The sequence below is a fragment of the Sapajus apella genome, unplaced genomic scaffold (genome assembly GCF_009761245.1).
Source record: "Sapajus apella isolate SASKATOON/1434 unplaced genomic scaffold, GSC_monkey_1.0 scaffold41, whole genome shotgun sequence".
Classification (NCBI taxonomy): domain Eukaryota; kingdom Metazoa; phylum Chordata; class Mammalia; order Primates; family Cebidae; genus Sapajus; species Sapajus apella.
In genome coordinates, this window is record NW_022436981.1 from 3,358,539 (window position 1) to 3,377,858 (window position 19,320).

At 35.5% G+C, this 19,320-nt stretch overlaps 1 protein-coding gene and 1 long non-coding RNA gene across 2 annotated transcripts in view; both read right to left on the minus strand.

Annotated features, from left to right (window-relative positions):
- Window positions 1-19,320, minus strand: part of SUPT3H (SPT3 homolog, SAGA and STAGA complex component) — a 543,512-nt gene that overhangs the window by 473,024 nt on the left and 51,168 nt on the right.
- Window positions 13,441-18,192, minus strand: LOC116565883. Its single transcript, XR_004275636.1, has 2 exons — window positions 15,835-18,192; window positions 13,441-14,862 (listed from the first exon to the last, which is right to left on the minus strand). It is a non-coding gene; the product is annotated as an uncharacterized LOC116565883 (long non-coding RNA).

The following is a 19,320-nucleotide window of genomic DNA, read 5'->3' on the forward strand; positions in this document are numbered from 1 at the left end:
AGTATTATTTTCATGACACATAAATTCCAGAAAATGATATGGCTATCCATCGTTTGTAGAACTTCTAAATCTAAGCTATTAGACTCCCTGAACTACCTCAAATGAAAAATATCAGCTTTTAGCTCTAAATCTAAACAAACAGTTTTCACATTACTGGAACATAATTTGTTTCATCTCACCACCTGCATTACAAAGTATCATGGCCTTTTCATACCAGCTCCAATAAAACTACAATATTTATTGCTTTCACTATACCTACTGCATTTTATGATTCAGTGCTATTATACATATAAAATGACTGATCTGTCATATTTTGAAATTTTCAAGAAGTTACAAATACACCCATATAAATTCAGCTAGATTATTCTAATAACATTTAAGAAAATGTTCCTTTGGCCAACTTGTTTGTTTACAAATTAAATTACATGCCACAAAACTAATTTTCACCCACAGTTTTCGGAGTTCCCTTTCTTTATGTGGTTTTAGTTCATTCAAGCCCTCAGCATTTTTCACTACAAAATCCTTCTGGTACCTTCTAATATATACTATATACCACATTGGTATCAGATGACTCAAAATCACATATCATGTCACTCCCTGCCTTAAAAATCTAATAATGGAAGTGACATCACCAACACGACAGAGTAGAACCCACTATCTTTCCCAACCCCATACCTGCCCCAACCCTAAAACTGAAGTCTTTCTACAAATACCCCACTCCAAGCCCAGGCACTATGGCTGCACTGGACCCACATTTCAGGTATCAGAGCCATCACCTCAGTGAGCAACTTCATATTCCTGGGCTAAAAGCCAAACACTCACTGTTCATGCCTGTACTCCAGGTACCAAACCAGCTATCACATAGAGTTATGCCCCACCTCTACCTAGGAGCCTCTCTAATTCTACAAATACCTGTACTCCCAATTTTTATCTCCACTGATGTGTTCACAAGCCTCTAGGCCTCACATACTGTCACCAACATGGCAGGTGAGGTGCCTACACCACAAATATCAGTGCCATTATGGACCAAGATGCCAGAGCCATACTCCCTCCACAAGGACCCAGGCTTCAGGCCTCAACGCCAAGGCCATGCCCCAGGCAACACACATCACACACTGGTATCACTGCTATTGCAAGCAAGTGCACAAGCCATACCCAGTACCAAGAGGAATCTCTGCTCAGCCACAACTTCCGGGTAGGAGTAAAAAATATCACAAAGTTCACAAGGACCTTAGCAGCCATTGTCACCAAGGACTCCAACAACCCTTGCTGCCACTGCAGACATCAGTATTAGCCACTAAGGATCCACAATATTAGCCACTAAGCATCCCTCCAATCTTGGTCTAAAATCAACCTCAGCTGACAGAGCTACACAGATTACCCAGCTTGCACCCTCACTGGTGCCAGAACTGTTGTGCCCTAACCAATAAGCACCCTCTTAAGGTGAAGGTCTTTCCACAACAAAACTAGCCCAAAAAGTCTACTAGGGGTAACTACTCCGCCAAATGCTCACACGTCAATATAATGCAACAAGAATCATGAAAAACCAAGGAGACATAACACTACCAAAAGAACACAATCTCCCAATGCCTGACCCCAAATAAATGAAGATATATAAACTGCTCAACAAAGAAATCAGAATAGTCATTTTAAGTGAGAACAGTGAACTTCAAGAAAATAAATGACCAAAATGAGAAAACTAACAGATTGAAATTATAAAAAGAAACAAATTCTGAAGCTGAAAAATACAATGAATGAAATTAAAAATTTAACAGAGAGTATTAACAACATTGGCACTGATCAAGCAGATCTGTGATCTTAAAGATAAGTTAGTTAAAAAATATATAGTCGGCCGGGCACGGTGGCTCACGCCTGTAATCCCAGCACTTTGGGAGGCTGAGGCGGGTGGATCACGAGGTCAAGAGATCGAGACCATCCTGGTCAACAAGGTGAAACCCTGTCTCCACTAAAAAAAAATACAAAAATTAGCTGGGCGTGGTGGTGCGTGCCTGTAGTCCCAGCTATTCGGGAGGCTGAGGCAGGAGAATTACTCGAACCCAGGAGGCGGAGGTTGCGGTGAGCCAAGATTGTGCCATTGCACTCCAGTCTGGATAACAACAGCAAAACTCTGTCTTAAATAAAAAAAAAAAAAAAAAACAACTAAGAAAACTGAAGAAAGCTTATAAACTATATGAGACAGCATCAAAACAGCAAATATTTGAGTCATAGGAGTTCAAGAAGAAAGAGAAAAAGTGATAGAATATCCCAAATCTAGAGAAGATATAAATATCAACATATAGGAAGGGCAAAAATCTCCCATCAGATTTAATCCAAACAAGAATAGACGAAGGTATATTATAACCAAACTGTCAGAAATCAAACATAAAGATCCTGAAACCAACAAGAGAAAAAAAATAAATCACATATAACAGAGTTCAAATAAGCCTAGCAGCAGTTTTCTCAGTAGTCATCTTACAGACCAGGAGAGAATGGAATGATATAGTCAAAGTGATGAAAAGGAAGGGCAAAAAATGTTCACCAAGAATACTGCACAAGATTGTAAAGTTTAGCTCCAGATCGACTATAAGAACAAACCAGCAATCCTGAAAGGACCCATACACCCTCTGAAGAAAGCAGACTGCTCTTGCAGGACCCAGGAGACACTGCAAATACTCTGGGAGGTGGAAAGACTCGGGCAAGTTTTCAAGCCCGCCTTCCACCTAACAACAGATTCAGGGATGTTGTGGGTGGCATGGTGGGAATGAGACCAGCCCTTCCGTTTGCTTGGGAGCTGAGTGACTGCCACCTTTCCTCACTTCCCTGATAACATTCATGACTCAGCAGAGGCAGCCATAATCCTCCTAGGTACCCAACTCCAGTGTCCTGGGAATCTCACCCCATCCCGACAGTAGCCACAGCAAGATCCACCCAAGGAAAGTCTGAACTCAGACACACCTGGTCCCATCCCCGCCTCATAGTACTTCCCTACCCAACCTGGTAGCCTAAGACAAAGGACATATAATCCTGGGAGTTCTAGGGCTCCACCCACTGAAGGTCCCTCTCCACACTACTACAGCTGATGCTTTCTAGAAAGCACCACCTCCTTGCAGGAGGCACATAAATAGAGCTTTAAACCACCAAAGCTAAGAACTCTGAGTCCGTTGCACCCTCCACCACCTTCACCAGAACAGGCATTGGTATCCATGGCTGAGAGACCCACAGACGGTTCACATCACAAGACTCTGTACAGAAACCCTCAGCACCAGCCAGGAACTGGGTAGACACGCTGGGTGGCTAGACCAAGAGAGAAAACAATCATGCAGTTCAGCTCACAGGAAACCACAACCACAGGAAAACGGGGTGAGTACTACATCAAGGAAACCCCCTGCAGGACAAAAAAATCTGAACAGCAGACTTCAACCCTAGGCCTTCCCTCTGACAGAGCCTATTCAAATGGGAAAGAACCAGAAAACCAATCCTGGTAGTATGACAAAACAGGGCTTGTCAACACCCCCCAAAAATCAAACTAGTTCACCAGCAATGGATCCAAACCAAGAAGAAATCCTTGACTTACCCGAAAAACAATTCAGGAGGTTAGTTTTTTTTTTTTTGAGACAGAGTCTCGTTCTGTCGCCAGGTGCCAGGCTGGAAAGCAGTGGTGCAAGCTTGGCTCACTGCAACCTCCGCCTCCCAGGTTCAAGCAATGCTCTTGCTTCAGCCTCCCAAGCAGCTGGGACTACAGGCACGCGCCACCATGCCCAGCTATTTTTTTTTTTTAGTAGAGACGCAGTTTCACCATGTTGGCCAGGATGGTCTTGATCTCTTGACCTCGTGATCCACCTGCCTCGGCCTCCCAAAGTGCTGGGATTACAGGCATAAGCCACTGTGCCTGGCCCAGGAGGTTAGTTATTAAGCTAATCAGGGAGGGACTGGAGAAAGGCAAAGCCCAATGCAAAGAAATCCAAAAAATGATACAAGAAGTGAAGGGATAAATATTCTACAAAATAGATAGCATAAAGAAAAAACAATCAAAAATTCAGGAAACTTTGGACACGCTTCTAGAAATGCAAAACACACTGTAAAGTCTCAGCAACAGAATGGAACAAGGAGAAGAAAGAAATTCAGAGCTTGAAGACAAGGTCTTTGAACTAACCCGATCCAACAAAGAAAAAGGAAAAATAAGAAAATATGAGCAAACTCTCCAAGAAGTTTGGAATTATGTTAAATGACCAAACCTAAGAATAATCAGTGTTCCTGTGGAAGAAGACAATTCTAAAAGCTTCAAAAACATATTTGGAGGGAATAATCGAGGAAAACTTCCCCAGCATTGCTAGAGACCTAGACATGAAAATACAAGCAGCACAAAGAACACCTAGGATATTCATTGCAAAAAGATCATCACCTGGGCACCCAGTCATCAGGTTATCGAAAGTTAAGATGAAGGAAAGAATCATAAGGGCTGTGAGACAGAAGCACCAAGTAACCCAGAAAGGAAAAACTATCAGATTAACAGCAGATTTCTCAGCAGAAACCCTACAAGCTAGAAGGGATTGGGAGCCTCTCTTCAACCTCCTCAAACAAAACAATCTTCAGCCAAGAATTTTGTATTCAGCAAAACTAAGCATCATACATGAAGGAAAGATACAGTCATTTTCAGACAAATGCTGACAGAATTCGTCATTACCAAGCCACCACTAAAAGAACTGCTAAAATGAGCTCTAAATCTTGAAACAAATCCTGGAAACACATCAAAACAGAATCTCTTTAAAGCATAAAGCACACAGGACCTATAAAACAAAAATACAAGTTAAAAAACAAAAAACAAAGTATGCAGGTAATAAAGAGCATGATGAATGCAAGGGTGCCTCACATTTCAATACTAACATTGAATGTTAATGGCCTAAATGCTCCATTTAAAAGATACAGAATTGCAGAACTCACCAACTAATTATCTGCTGCCTTCAGGAGACTCACCTAACACATAAGGACTCACATAAACTTAAAGTAAAGGGGTGATAAAAGGCATTTCATGCAAATGGACACCAAAAGCTAGCAAGGGTAGCTCATATCAGCCAAAACAAACTTTAATGCAACAGCAGTTTAAAAAGACAAAGAGGAATAAGGATAAAAGGCCTTGTCCAACAGGAAAATATCAAAATCCTAAACATATATGCATCCAACACTGGAGCTCCCAAATTTATAAAACAATTACTAATAGACCTAAGAAATGAGATAGCAACACAATAATAGTGGGGGCCTTCAATATTCCACTGACAGCACAAGAAAGATCAACAAGACAGAAAGTCAACAAACAAACAATCAATTTAAACTATACCTTGAAGCAAATGGACTGAGCAGATACATACAGAACATTTCATCCAACAACCACAGAACAGACATTCTGTTCAACAGCCATGGAACTTTCTCCAAGATAGACCGTATGATAGGCCATAAAACGAGCCTCAGTAAATTTAAGAAGACTGAAATTATATCAAGCATGCTCTCAGGCCATAGTGGAATAAAACTGGAAATCAACTCCAAAAGGAACCCTCAAAACCATGCAAATACATGGAAATTAAATAACTTGCTCTCGAATGAGCATTAGGTCAAAAATGAAATCAAGATGGAAATTTAAAAATTCTTCTAACTGAATGACAGTAATGACACAACCTATCAAAACCTCCAGGACACAGCAAAGGCAGTGCTAAGAGGAAGGTTTATAGCCATAAATGCCTATAGCAAAAAGTCTGAAAAAGCACAAAGAGACCACCTAAGGTCACACCTCAGGGAACTAGAGAAACAAGAACAAACCAAAACCAAACCCAGCAGAAGAAAAAAAATAACCAAGATCAGAGCAGAACTAAACAAAATTGAAACAATAAAAAAGCAGTACAAAAATAAATGAAACAAAAAGCTGGTTCTTTTTTAAAAAGATATTTAAGATTGATAGATCATTAGCAAGATTAACCAAGAAGAGAGAAAATCCAAATAACGTCACTGAGACATGAAACACTACTGAAATACAAAAGATCATTCAAGACCAATATGAACAACACTTTTACACACATAAACCAGAAAACCTAGAAGAAATGGATAAATTCCTGGAAAATACAACCCTCCTAGCTTACATAAGGAAAAATTAGATACGTTGAACAGACCAGCAAAAGGCAGCAAGATTGAAATGCTAATTAGAAATTACCAAAAAAGAAAAAAAAAAAAAAAAAAAGTCCAGGACCAGATGGATTCACAGCAGAAATCTACCAGACATTCATAGAAGGATTGGTACCAATCCTTTTGACACTGTTCCACAAGACAGAGAAACTGGGAACCCTCCCTAATTCATTCTATGAAGCCAGCATCACCCTAATACCAAAACCAGGAAAGGACATAACCAAAAAAGAAAACTATAGACTGATATCCTTGATGAATATAGATGCTAAACTCCTTAACAAAATAGGCGCTAAACAAATCCAGTAACATATCAAAAAGATAATCCACCAAGAAGTGGGTTTCATACCAGGGATGCAGGGTTGTTTAACATACACAAGTCAATAATTGTGATACACCACATAAACGGAATTAAAAACAAAAATCACATGATTAACTCAACAGATGCAGAAAAAGCATTTGATAAAATCCAGTATCCCTTGATGATCAAAACCCTCAGCAAAATCGGCATACAAGGGACATACTTTAATTGTAATAAAAGCCATCTATGACAAACCCACAGCCAAAATAATACTGAATGGGAAAAAGTTGAAAGCATTCCCCTGAGAACGGAAACAAGACAAGGGTGCACATTCTCACCACTCCTTTTCAACACTGTACCGGAAGTCCTAGCCAGAGCAATCTGACAAGAGAAAGAGATAATGGGCACCCAAATCAATAAATAGGAAGTCAAACTGTTGCTGTTTGCTGACAATATGATCACTTACCTTGAAAACCCTAAGGACTCCTCCAGAAAGCTCCTAGAACTGATAAAAGAATTCAGCAAAGATGAACAATAAGAACACATGGACACAGGGAGGGGAACATCACACACTGGGGTCTGTCAGGAGGTGGGGTGCTAGGGGAGGGACAGTAGGGGGTGGAGAGATTGGGGAGGTATAACATTAGGAGAAATACCTAATGTAGGTGGCAGGGGGATGGATGCAGCAAACCACCGTGGCATATGTAAACCTATGTAACAATCTTGCAAGATCTGCATCTGGACCACAGAACTTAAAGTAAAAAAAAAAAAAAAAAAAATTCAGCAAAGTTTCCAGATACAAAATTAAGGTACACGAATCAGTAGCTCTTCTATATACCAACAGCAACCAAGCTGGGAAATCAAGAACTCAACCCCTTTAAGCAGCAAAAAATAAAATAAAATACTCCTCCTAATGAAGAAGTCGAAAGACCACTACAAGGAAAGCTACAAAACACTGCTAAAAGAAACCAAACAAATGGAAATGCATCCAATGCTCATGGATGGGCAGAATCAATATTGGGAAAATGACCACACTGCCAAAAGCAATCTACAAATTCTAGGCAATTCCCATCAAAATAGCACCATCGTTCTCCACAGACATAAAAGAAAACAATTCTAAAATTCATATGAAACCAAGAAGACCCTGCATAGCCAAATCAAGACTAAACAAAAAAACAAATATGTAGGCATCACATTACCTGATTTCAAACTATACCCTAAGGCCACAGTCACCAAAACAGCGTGGTACTGGTATAAAAATAGGCACGTAGACCAATGGAACAGAATAGAGAGCCCAAAATAAACCCAAATACTTACAGCCAACTGATCTTCAACAAAACAAACAAAAACATAAAGTGGGGAGCACTTTACAGCAAATAGTGCTGGGATACTAGGCTAGCCACACGTAGGAGAATGAAACTAATCCTGATCTCTCACCTTATACAAAAATCAACTCAAGATGGATTAAGGACTTAAATCCAAGACCTGAAACTATAAAAATTCTAGAATAGAACATTGGAAAAACCCTTCTAGACACTGGCTTAGACAAGGATTTCATGACCAAAAACAATTGCAATAAAAACAAAGATAATGTGCTGCGGTCTAATTAAAGTAAAGAGCTTTTGCACAGCAAAAGGAACAGTCAGCAGCGTAAACAGAAACTCACAGAGTTGGAGAAAATCTTCACAATCTATACGTCTGACAAAGAACATCCACAATCAACAATGAACTCAAACAAATCAGTAAGAAAAAAGCAAATCAATCCCACCAAAATGTGGGCTAAGGACATGACAATTCTCAAAAGAACAGACAATTTTCTAAAGAAGATATACAAATGGCCAACAAACATATGAAAAAATGCTCAACATCACTAATGATCAGCGAAATGCAAATCAAAACCACAATGCAATACCACCATACTCCTGCAAAAATGGTCATAATCAAAGAATCGAAAAACAGCAGATGTTGGCATGGATGCAGCGATTGGGGAACACTTCTACACTGCTGGTGGGAATGTAAACTAGTATGGCTGCTATGGAAAACAATGTAGAGATTCCTTAAAAAAACTAAAAGTAGAACTACCATTTGATTCAGCAATCTCACTACTGGGTATCTACCCTGAGAAAAAGAAATCATTATTCAAAAACGATACTTGTACATGCATGTTTATAGCAGCAATATTCACAATAGCAAAATCATGGAACCAACCCAAATGCCTATCAATCAACAAGTGAATATATATGATGGAATACTACTCAGCCATAAATAGGAATGAATTAACAGCATTTGCAATGACCTGGGTGAGCTTAGAGACTATTATTCTAAGTAAAGTAACTAAGGAATGGAAAACCAAACATCATATGCTCTCGTCGATGTGTGGGAGCTAAGCTATGAGGACACAAAGGCGTAAGACTGATACAACAGGCCGGGCACAATGGCTCACACCTGGAATCCCAGCACTTTGGGAGGCAGAGGCAGGCAGATCACGAGGTCAAGAGATCAAAACCATCCTGCCCAAAACAGTGAAACCCCGTCTCTACTAAAAATACAAAAATTAGCTAGGTATGGTGGTATGTGCCTGTAGTCCCAGCTACTCCGGAGGCTGAGGCAGGAGAATCACTTGAACCTGGGAGGCAGAGGTTGCAGTGAGCCAAGATAGCACCACTGCACTCCAGCCTAGCAACAGAGTGAGACTCTGTCTCAAAAATAAATAAATAAAAGAATGATACAATGGACATTGGGGAGCTGAGGGGGGAAGTAGGGTGAGGGATAAAAAAGACAACAAATACTGTTCAGTGTATATGCTTGGGTGATGGGTGCACCAGGTTCTCACAAATCTCCACTAAAGAACTTACTCATGTAACCAAATACCACCTGTACCCCAATAACTTATGAAAAAATAATATTAAAAAAATAAAAATGAATCAGGGAATGTCTATGCTGAAAGTTGTAAATACTAAATAACTCCTATGAAAATTGAAAAAAAAAAGAATATTGTACCAAGAAAAATTAGATAAGAGAAAGAAATAATAGGCATCCAAAGGAAAAAGTTATGTCATCTGTTTGCAGACAACATAATCTTTCATGGAGTAAAACCTGAAAGACTCTGGCAGAAACTGTTAGAACAAATAAACAAATTCAGTAATTTTGCAGGATACAAAATTAACATGCAAAAATCAGTAGCATTTCCATACTGTCCAAAAAATAAATTTAAAAAAAAAAAACTCATTAACAATAGCTACCAAGAAAAGCAAATACTTAGAAATAAATTTGACCAAAGAAGTACAGACTCTACACTATACTGTGAAAACTATAAAACACTGATGAAAGAAATGAGAGAAGACACAATTAAATGGAAAGATATCCTAACTTTATAGATTGAAAGAATATTGTTAAGATCAGGCACAGTGGCTCACGCCTGTATGGGCACTGGGGAAAGAAATGGAAGAAGACATAATTAAATGGAAAGGTACTCTAATTTTATGGATTGAAAGAATATTATTAAGGCCAGATGCAGTGGCTCATGCAATGTGGAACCTGCAATCCCAGCACTTTAGGAGGCCAAGGTGGGCAGATCACTTGAGCTCAGAAGTTTGAGATCAGCCTGGGCAACATGGTGAGACCCCATTTCTATAAAAAATACAAAAATTAGCTGGGTGTGGTGGCATGCACTGATAGTTCCAGCTACTCAGGAGGCTGAGGTGGGAGGATCACTTGAGCGTGGGAGGTAAAGGTTGCAGTGAGCTGAGATCATGCCACTGCACTTCAGCCTGGGGGACAGAGTAAGACCCTCCCTGTCTCAAAAAAAAAAAAAAAAAAAAGAATACTGTTAAAATGCCCAGACTACCCAAAGTAACCTACAGACTGAATGTAATCTTTATCAAAATTCTAATGACACTTTTCACAGAAACAGAAAAAACAATCCTAAAATTCATTTGGAACCACAAAAGACCCAAATAGCAAAAGCAGTCTTGAGCAAAAAGAACAAATCCAGAGGCTGCATATTACCTAATCTGAAAATCTACTATCAAGCTACAGTCATCAAAACAGCATGGTATGGGCATAAAAGCACACATACAAACAAACAGAACAGAACAGAGAACCTAGAAGTAAATCCACATATTTACTGTCAATTGATTTTCAATAAAGATGCCAAGAACACAAAATGAGTGAAAGTCTGTTCAATAAATGGTGCCAGCAAAACTGGTTATCTCCATGCAGAAGAATACAATCAGATCCTCATCTAACAACATGCATAAATATCAACTTAAAATTCATTAAAGACAAATATAAGACATGAAATTGCAAAATTACTAGAAAAAAAACAGAGGGAAAAAGCTCTATGAAATTAGTTTGGATAATAATGTTTCAGATATGACCTCAAAAGAACTGGCAACAAAAGCAAAAGTAGACAAATGGGATTATAATAAATTAAAACACTACTACAGAGCAAAGAAAATTATCAAGAAAGAAACAAGCATACAGAATAAGAAAATATATTTGCAAACCATAAAATATATAAGGAACTCAAACAACTCAATAATAAGAAACAAGTAACACAATTTTTAAAATGGGAGGTGTTTAGGTCATGAGAGCCTCACCCTCAGGAATAAATTAACAGCATTATGAAAAGGGCTTGCAGGATTGCAGGATTGGGAGTCGATTCCAACTAAATGAGAGTCTAGAAAAGGCAATACTATAGAGAGAGTAAAAAGATCTGTTGTCAAAATGGTTAAGATAGTAAATTTATGTTATATGTATTTAACCACTACTATATACATATACCAGTAAAAAGAAAGAGAAGACAAAGATTAGTTTTTGCCAGGGATTGTGGAGAGAGATGAGTAAGTGATGCACCGGAGATATTTAGGGCAGTGAAACTATTCTAGATGATAGTGTAATTTTGGAGACATGACATTATACATTTGGCAAAACCTACGAACCTGTACAACAACAGAATAAATCCCAATGTAAACTATGGACTTTAGTTAACAATAATGTATCAGTATTGGCTCATCATTTGTAATCAATGTAGACCACCAATGAAAGATATTCGTAAGAGTAAACAGAGCTGTTGGCAGTGGCAGGGAGGTGGGAGGGAATTATCTGTACTTTGTGTTCAATTTGTCTGTAAATTTAAAACTGTACTGAAAAATAATGTCTTAATCTAAGACACTATCACTAATCAACTTTATAAATATTTCATGGAGTAAATAACTAAACAGCAATGTTAAAGAGTATATACCAACCAACTGTATTGAATAATCCATAAATTCTTTCAGAAATATGGAGACTTTAGGATTTCTCAATTTTCAAAAAAACGAATTTATAACTAAAAAGAACAGAAGTCCTAGAGATTTAAAGTAGTACCAAGAGATAGTGAAATAAATAAAATAAATCTATATTAACCATTTATTATGCAATTTTATTCCTCAGATATTTTCCTAAGTCATCATTATATAACTTTAAATGTCAAAACTATTTTTAATGTATTAATTTTAGATGAAAATCTTCCCTACATAAATATTAAATATTTCCCAGTCTTTCATAAAAAGTATACTTAATAAAATGTTCCTCTTGTCAATTAGTTTATTAAATTCCTACAGTAATGCCTTTGCAAATGTATTGAGGCAGAGAGGGGAATCTGCCCTCACATTAAATGGCCCTGGATGATGCTTATTAGTTTTGTGTGTGTGTGTGTGTGTGTGTGTTTCCCTCCCAGACAAGTTATCTTTCTAACTGCTTACAATGATTTATGTGTCTTATAATTAAATATGTCTTATAATGAGTCTTATAATTAAATATAAGGAGGTACAAACCATCACTTTGGAACTTTCTCACAAATGAGGGCAAACAGGCAATGACCAGAGTTTATCAAGCAGGAGGAAGAAGGCAGAAGATTTCTCCTCCATAACAAATTTGAGACATATTCTTAGCTATATATTTAATAATTGAAATTGCTTAAAATGATCATGGATAAAATAAAGTATACAATAATTTGAACTATAAGCTGTTACTTAAAGCCATCCCATTTATATAAAACCTGAAGTGTTAATACACTACAGATCTGAAATTCAGATCAGAATACAAGTTCAGTATTTATCAATAAAAATACATAAAATGGTTACTTTTCTTAGTAGTAAGCATCATAATCAAATAAATAATACTCAAAGTCTACCTAACATAGGTAAATCCTTAGAAAATGAATTTACTTTGAATATTATCTCCAATGGTAGATGCCATGACTATTTCTGGAGATTACATAGTAATACCAAATTTAACAACTTTTTCCACTCAGAATGAAATTCAAATATGGATAAAACAGAGGGAAAATAGCTGTTCACAGTGCCTACTAAGATTTCTGCTAAAATATTTCATGCTTGGGCATTAAACCTAATGAATTCTAAAAGAAAGAACATTTCTGTGAATAAATATATAAATCTTAACATCTTCTTAGTAATAATGAAAAGTCAATAAATTAAAATTGACATTTATAATAATAATTATAAATGTCAAGATGATTTGGATTCCAACCTCATCCTAAATGGATTTTAGGGTGATACACAATATAATGATATGATCAAGATGAACCTGCATGACTTAATTCCAGAGATGGTTATTGTATACCATAGACATGATCTTTCACATAACAATAAACTATTATAAAAAGATTTTCCAAATACTTTAAGAATTCTATAATATCTAATTAAGAAATATGATCTTCATTATTACAAGTCATTCTCACCTATTCAATAAGAGGAGTGGGCAAACTATTATGACAGCTTCCAAAGTTTTTTGCTTTTGTTTGTTTTGAGACAGGGCTTTGCTCTGTTGCCTAGACTGTGGTGCAGTGGCAAGAACACAGCTCACTGCAGCCTGTGCCTCCTGGGCTCAGCCTCCTTAGTGGCTGAGACCACAAGGGCATGTCACCGTGTCTAGCTAATTTTTCTCTCTTTTTTGTTGGTTGGGGGGTAGACACAGGATCTCATCATGTTACCCATGCTGGTCTCAAACTACTAGGACCAAGTGAGCCTCCCACCTCAGCCTCCCAGAATGCTGGGGTTATAGGTGTGAACCACCATGCCCAGCCACAACTTCCTGTTTTTGTAAATAAAGTTTTACTGGAATTCAGCCATACCTATTTGTTTACTTATCATCTGCTTTCAGAATGCAATGGCAGAGTTGGGTAGTTAACAGAAATCCTATGGCCCACAAAGCCAAAAATATTTGTTACTTGGCCCTTTAGAAATAGTATGTCAATTTCTGGTAGGGCATCAGCTAGTATAACACAAATTCAAAATTAATACTTCGTACATAGAGATGTAGTTTTCTGATCACTAAAATATTGCTTGAAAAGTGTAATGTAGTAGTATAAACAATTTAGTAGTATTAGTATGAATAATTTAGTAACAGTAGTACAGTATATTAGTATTTAATGTAAATAAACTTAAAGCATTTATTTATACTCCAGAAGCATACAGCTAAAAATACACAAATGACATAACAATAACAGATGCTGTTTTGATCCTCTAAAAATTTCTGCCTTGACTTACCATAATACCACTTTACAATTCTTAAAGTTAAGATTTTCAAAAATATTTTACCATCTTCAATTTATATTTGCCATATATAAACTGTGAAAACTAGTCATTTTTTTACTGTGAATAAAATATAAAGAATAAAACTATAAACTAAAATCTAAAAATTGCTCTGTATAGACCAAGCTATTCACATTCACTCATTTTTTAATTTACTATTTATACATGAGTGACTTTTCCTCAACTATTTGATTTCCACTTGAAGTCAAATTTCTGTACCCCTTAAACATAAAATGGTTTACCTTTCAGAATTCACCGTTTAAGCTGAAAAATAGTGAAACAAATGCCTATGTATCCTTTATTTATATTCACCAACTAACATTTTGACACATTTATTTTACAAATGTATTTATGTTATGAATGTATTAAATAATTTTATTAATTCAGCTCATATCTCTTTTAAGACTATGGATACTTTCCTATAAAAACACGATAGCATGATCACACCTAACTTAATACATATTCCATAGTATCATCGCTATCCGGTCCATATTCGAAGTTTTCTCAAATATCCTAAAAGTGACCTATGTAGCTCTACTTTCAACCTAGCAAGAATCAGGTTCACATACATGTTAATTTCTGACAGGCAAGCATCAAATCTTTCTCTAAACAATCTATTTGTATATAATACATTCTCTCTTCTATCCATAAACTTGTTCTCTTGAAAAGCGATAGGAACCAAATTTCCCTACTACTTACCTGCCAAAATCATTCAACAATAGAAGGATATTGTGATAATAGTAGGAGAAAACTGATTTTCCAATTACTTCTATAGAATCTGTTTTCCCCATGAAACTAGGAAAAAAATTGTAATCTCACCTTAGATGGTTAAAACATACTATAAATACCTAAGCAGCATGCATTAATCATCAAGTAAAAAGTCTTGTGACTTCCCATTCCCAGGAAGTTTTAATATTGTTATCACTAATAACTTAATAAGAATCATAAATAATTATCCAAATAAAGCATTTTATAAAAAGAAACACAACATTTTGTAAAAGTCTAGAGTGATCTCTACTGGTCACTAAAAAAGCGAGTTTTAGAAAACTAGAAATACTTATTTTTAAACATATTTAAACAATTTTATAGTTCACTAAGCTGAATAAAGTTTTAATCATCCCATAAAAAGACGGGATAACATGTATGTTATGCCTATGCATTAAGAAACTGACTTCAGGAATTGGTTTCAATGCTTTCAAGCTTCTACTAAAGTGTAAAACTTACATTTACTTTATTATACTAATATTATAAAAATACGTACTTTTATAAATTTTTTCTAATACTAATGTAATTAAAATATATGAATATTTTAATATTCTCTCCTGACTTCTTTAATCTTGAAAATGAAATTGGTTCAAGTTTTCACTGCTATGCTTTCTGAGAAATTGAGATTTCCAATGGGAATACTGTCAAATATATAAAAACAAAAAGATCAGTATTCTAGTGCTTCATTTTCAATATATTTTCTATATTTTTAATTATTCTTGAACTCAAGGTATTTTCCAGCCTAAATTATACATAAGGCCTAACAAATAGAGACCTAAATCTGCAATCGCCTTTATTGAAACCAATGAAAAATCTATACACAGTAATGAAACTGGCATGAAAATAAAAGAACTGTCAGGACATGTATTCCTAAAAATAAGCCTACAATAACTATTTTAAAGGCTGTGTGTGGTCTCGCCCATATATTTTGGCAAGATGCACTTTCTCCAACCACAGCTAGATTCATCCAAAAGCAGTGGCACTGGAGAGCCTCTGTCTCACCTGTCAAAGTTGAAGAACGTTGTTCCAAAGACCACCATGAGTCCATGGAGAAAAGCCACAGTGCTACAGCTGTTATTGATAAGCAGTTTCTACATGAGAAAAAACTTCAAACAATTAAGCAAATCATCCTTAATAGAGATACAGACAGACATACAATGATATTCACAATTAAACGATGAGATGACAATTATTGTGTCGGCTGTGAAACAAAACACTGACAATTTGTATATTGGAATGCTCAGAGGGGAATCCTTCATAAGTAATACTAACTTATCATCTTTTCTATTCTTCCTCTGAGTAAACTTCTATACATTAGTTATCAGTTCAAAAACTATTATGTTCCCTTATTTAACCTTAAACAACCTTCTTTATAAAACTTTGAAATTCATCTAAATTATTAAGTTACTAAATTCATCAAAATTCCTGAAGTCTGACAGCGAAGGGCACAGGAGATTAAGATTTATAAACGGAAACCTTAAATATAGTAAAACACGATTTTTTAGAAGATGCCTTAACATGTTCTTCAACCACATTATAAAAGTGGTTCACATTTTTGCTTTAGACTAACCTCCCTATAGTAAAGCACATAGACTGATGGAGTAAGCTATTAACATAAATGAAGAGCAAGAAAAATAATTACCTCAAAAAGAAATATGCCTCAGTGAACAATTCAAGTCCCACCCCCAACTTGGCAATAAAAGACATCGGAAACCAAATTGTAAAGAAATATACATGGCTGTATTTAAAGTTTAGATGACAATGAATATCTCATAATTTAACTTATTTTTCTAAGTGAGAATATTCTCTAATCTTATTTAATACTAAAACAGTTTAATTCAAAGAGAGATTTTCTTTTTGTACCTTTTCCAAGAAAGCTAATATACAAAAGATTCTCATTATAAGACAGTTTTTCCTACAGCCATGTTCCATAGCACAAAGTTACAGCAGTGCTCCAATGTATACAATAATGTCCTGCAGTTTCATTTACTATATTCTCTAAGTACAAAGGTTCTAAAAAGCTTACTTTCACTTCTCCCTAGATACGTTAAATAGCATAGCTGGGATATTATTTTTCTTTGGTTTTGTCAGTAGCATGTTTGATATAAATTTTATTAAGTGGTAGTGTATGTAACATTGCATTGTGGGTAGTAGTTTCCTGCTTTAGTCTAGCCACATCCTCAGCTGTCATATGAGCATGTTTCTCATATTTTCTGCAAGTTCTCGCCTTTTTTTATTATTACAAAAATGACAGCATTCGAAGATGAATTGTTCTAATAATTACAAGAAACATGAATTACTTATACAGCTACATTAAACAAGTATGGATCACTCTGCACTTCAAAAAACAATCAAAGAAAAAAAACACAGTAATCCTCATAAAGTGTTAATGCTATGTGAACAATGTATTAAAGTAAATTAGCATAAAAGGATTCAAGAAACAATTAAAAACAGCTAAAAGAAATTAGGTCTCTATAATCAGATGCCAATACCATCTAACAACTGAGGTATTACATATCAGAATATAACAATTTGTAATGAGTTAAGAGCTCCAAATCTACCAAGTATTCATTAGTGAGGATTAATGTCAATATTCCCAACTAGAACTTAAGAATCTACTTTGAAGCTGCATAGAAATGAGGGGAAAAAGGAAGAGAAACCAAAAAAGCCTCAAGGAGAAAGAAAAGGAAAGAGGAGGAACTGGGGAGACAGGTAGAAGGGGAGAGATGGGCAGAAGGAGGGAGGGAGAGATTGACTTAGTATTTTCTCTTCTGGCATCCAGTTTCCACATAATCTCACATTGAGAAAGCTGCTAAAACGAATCAAATGAAGTTGTTCAAACAATCAAGGAAATGGTGCTAGTTTGGGTTTTTACATGATCTAATTAAAATAAACTGAGAAAAAGTACTCTTATTACAACAAGTACTACAAAACAATGCCCTGTATACATACATAATCAGACAAATGTGCACGTAGTTGTGTACCTAAGCATATACCCACTAAACAAGGAAATGGAATATTGCATAGTCACTATAATTTAACAAATGAAACTATACATATTTTACTAACAGAAACATTTTTCAAGTAATCAATATAAGGCCAAATCGATGCCATGTAAGTTTAAAAAACTATAGATCAAATCTGAAAAAAGAAAAATTGTAGAAAAAAAGTAAAATAAGAAAATATAGTCACATACTAAGACGAAACAATAAATTAAAATTTTCCTTCCTAAAAACCTCATAATTGAACATTTTTAAGCCAAATTAGGACTTCCACCGTTTAAAAATTCCTACAAATCATTTTCTCTTTTTTCAATTAAAAGAAAAATAGAATTAGCAGCAAATAAAAGTCTAAAACAATCCTTACAAAAATAAATGCATAGAAATGAGCACGACATTGATAAAGTAAAACTAATGTATTTAAAATATCATTAAAAAATTATTCAAACGAATACGATGAAGACATACATAGCATTTAAACACAAATATCTTGGTATTTTTAAAAGTTCAACCAATTCTGACACATTTTATTAACTACAAAGTAATGGAGAAGCAAGATACCAACCACTTTTTTCTTTGAAATTGATTTCAAGTTCAAAACTATATCTCATTTCCGCAGCATTAAAATATATGATCTATACAGCACATCTAAACCTGTTGCTTACTTCAAAAGAGCAAATACTAACATGTCCCCAAAGAGGATAACATTTTATGGGTCTTTAAAAAACAAAAATATATATATATTTTTTAAAAAATCTGTGGTTTCAATTTCTCATTATAAGCATGGTATAAATCTGTACAAGGGCTTTATTTGCAATGACATTTTTCTAAAACAGTATCTCCTTACATGTAGTAAAATATTTCTAATGAAATAGTTTCAATTATCAAATGCGTACCAGTTATCACTTGTTTTTTAAATTTTTACAACAAAGTAATATTTGCTCCAAAGAGGATATATTTTAGAAAAAAAAATCATGTAGATAATGAATATACAAACTTGAAAGCACATGATGTCACTATCTTTCTCCTGCTAGAATTTCATAGGCCTCACACAGGACAAAAAGGGCATATTTAACAATATCTACTAAACTCTTATGCATTAAGAATAATGTTCCTGGTCCAAAAATTACATACAAGAGGATTACCTTCAAAAAGAGAACAAGCAATTGAAAGACAAATAGATGTTGAAAATTACTCAAATTCTTATCAGGTCGATTTGGAGAGCCAAAGTATACATAAAGAAAATTTTAAGTAAGAAAATATTCAGCAAAATGTTGGGTTTGTAAGATGTTTCAGTGAATACTGATGTGGAAACTATGAACTTATTCCAAAAGAAGAAAACCATTGGCTTATCATACAACAGCAGCTACCTACATATTTTCATTAACTGATTCTGCTATTATATGTACACATGAAACTGTGTTTGGAAATCCCACAAGCTATATGAAAAAAACCCTCCTTTTGTTTACTTTGGATACTAATTACAGAT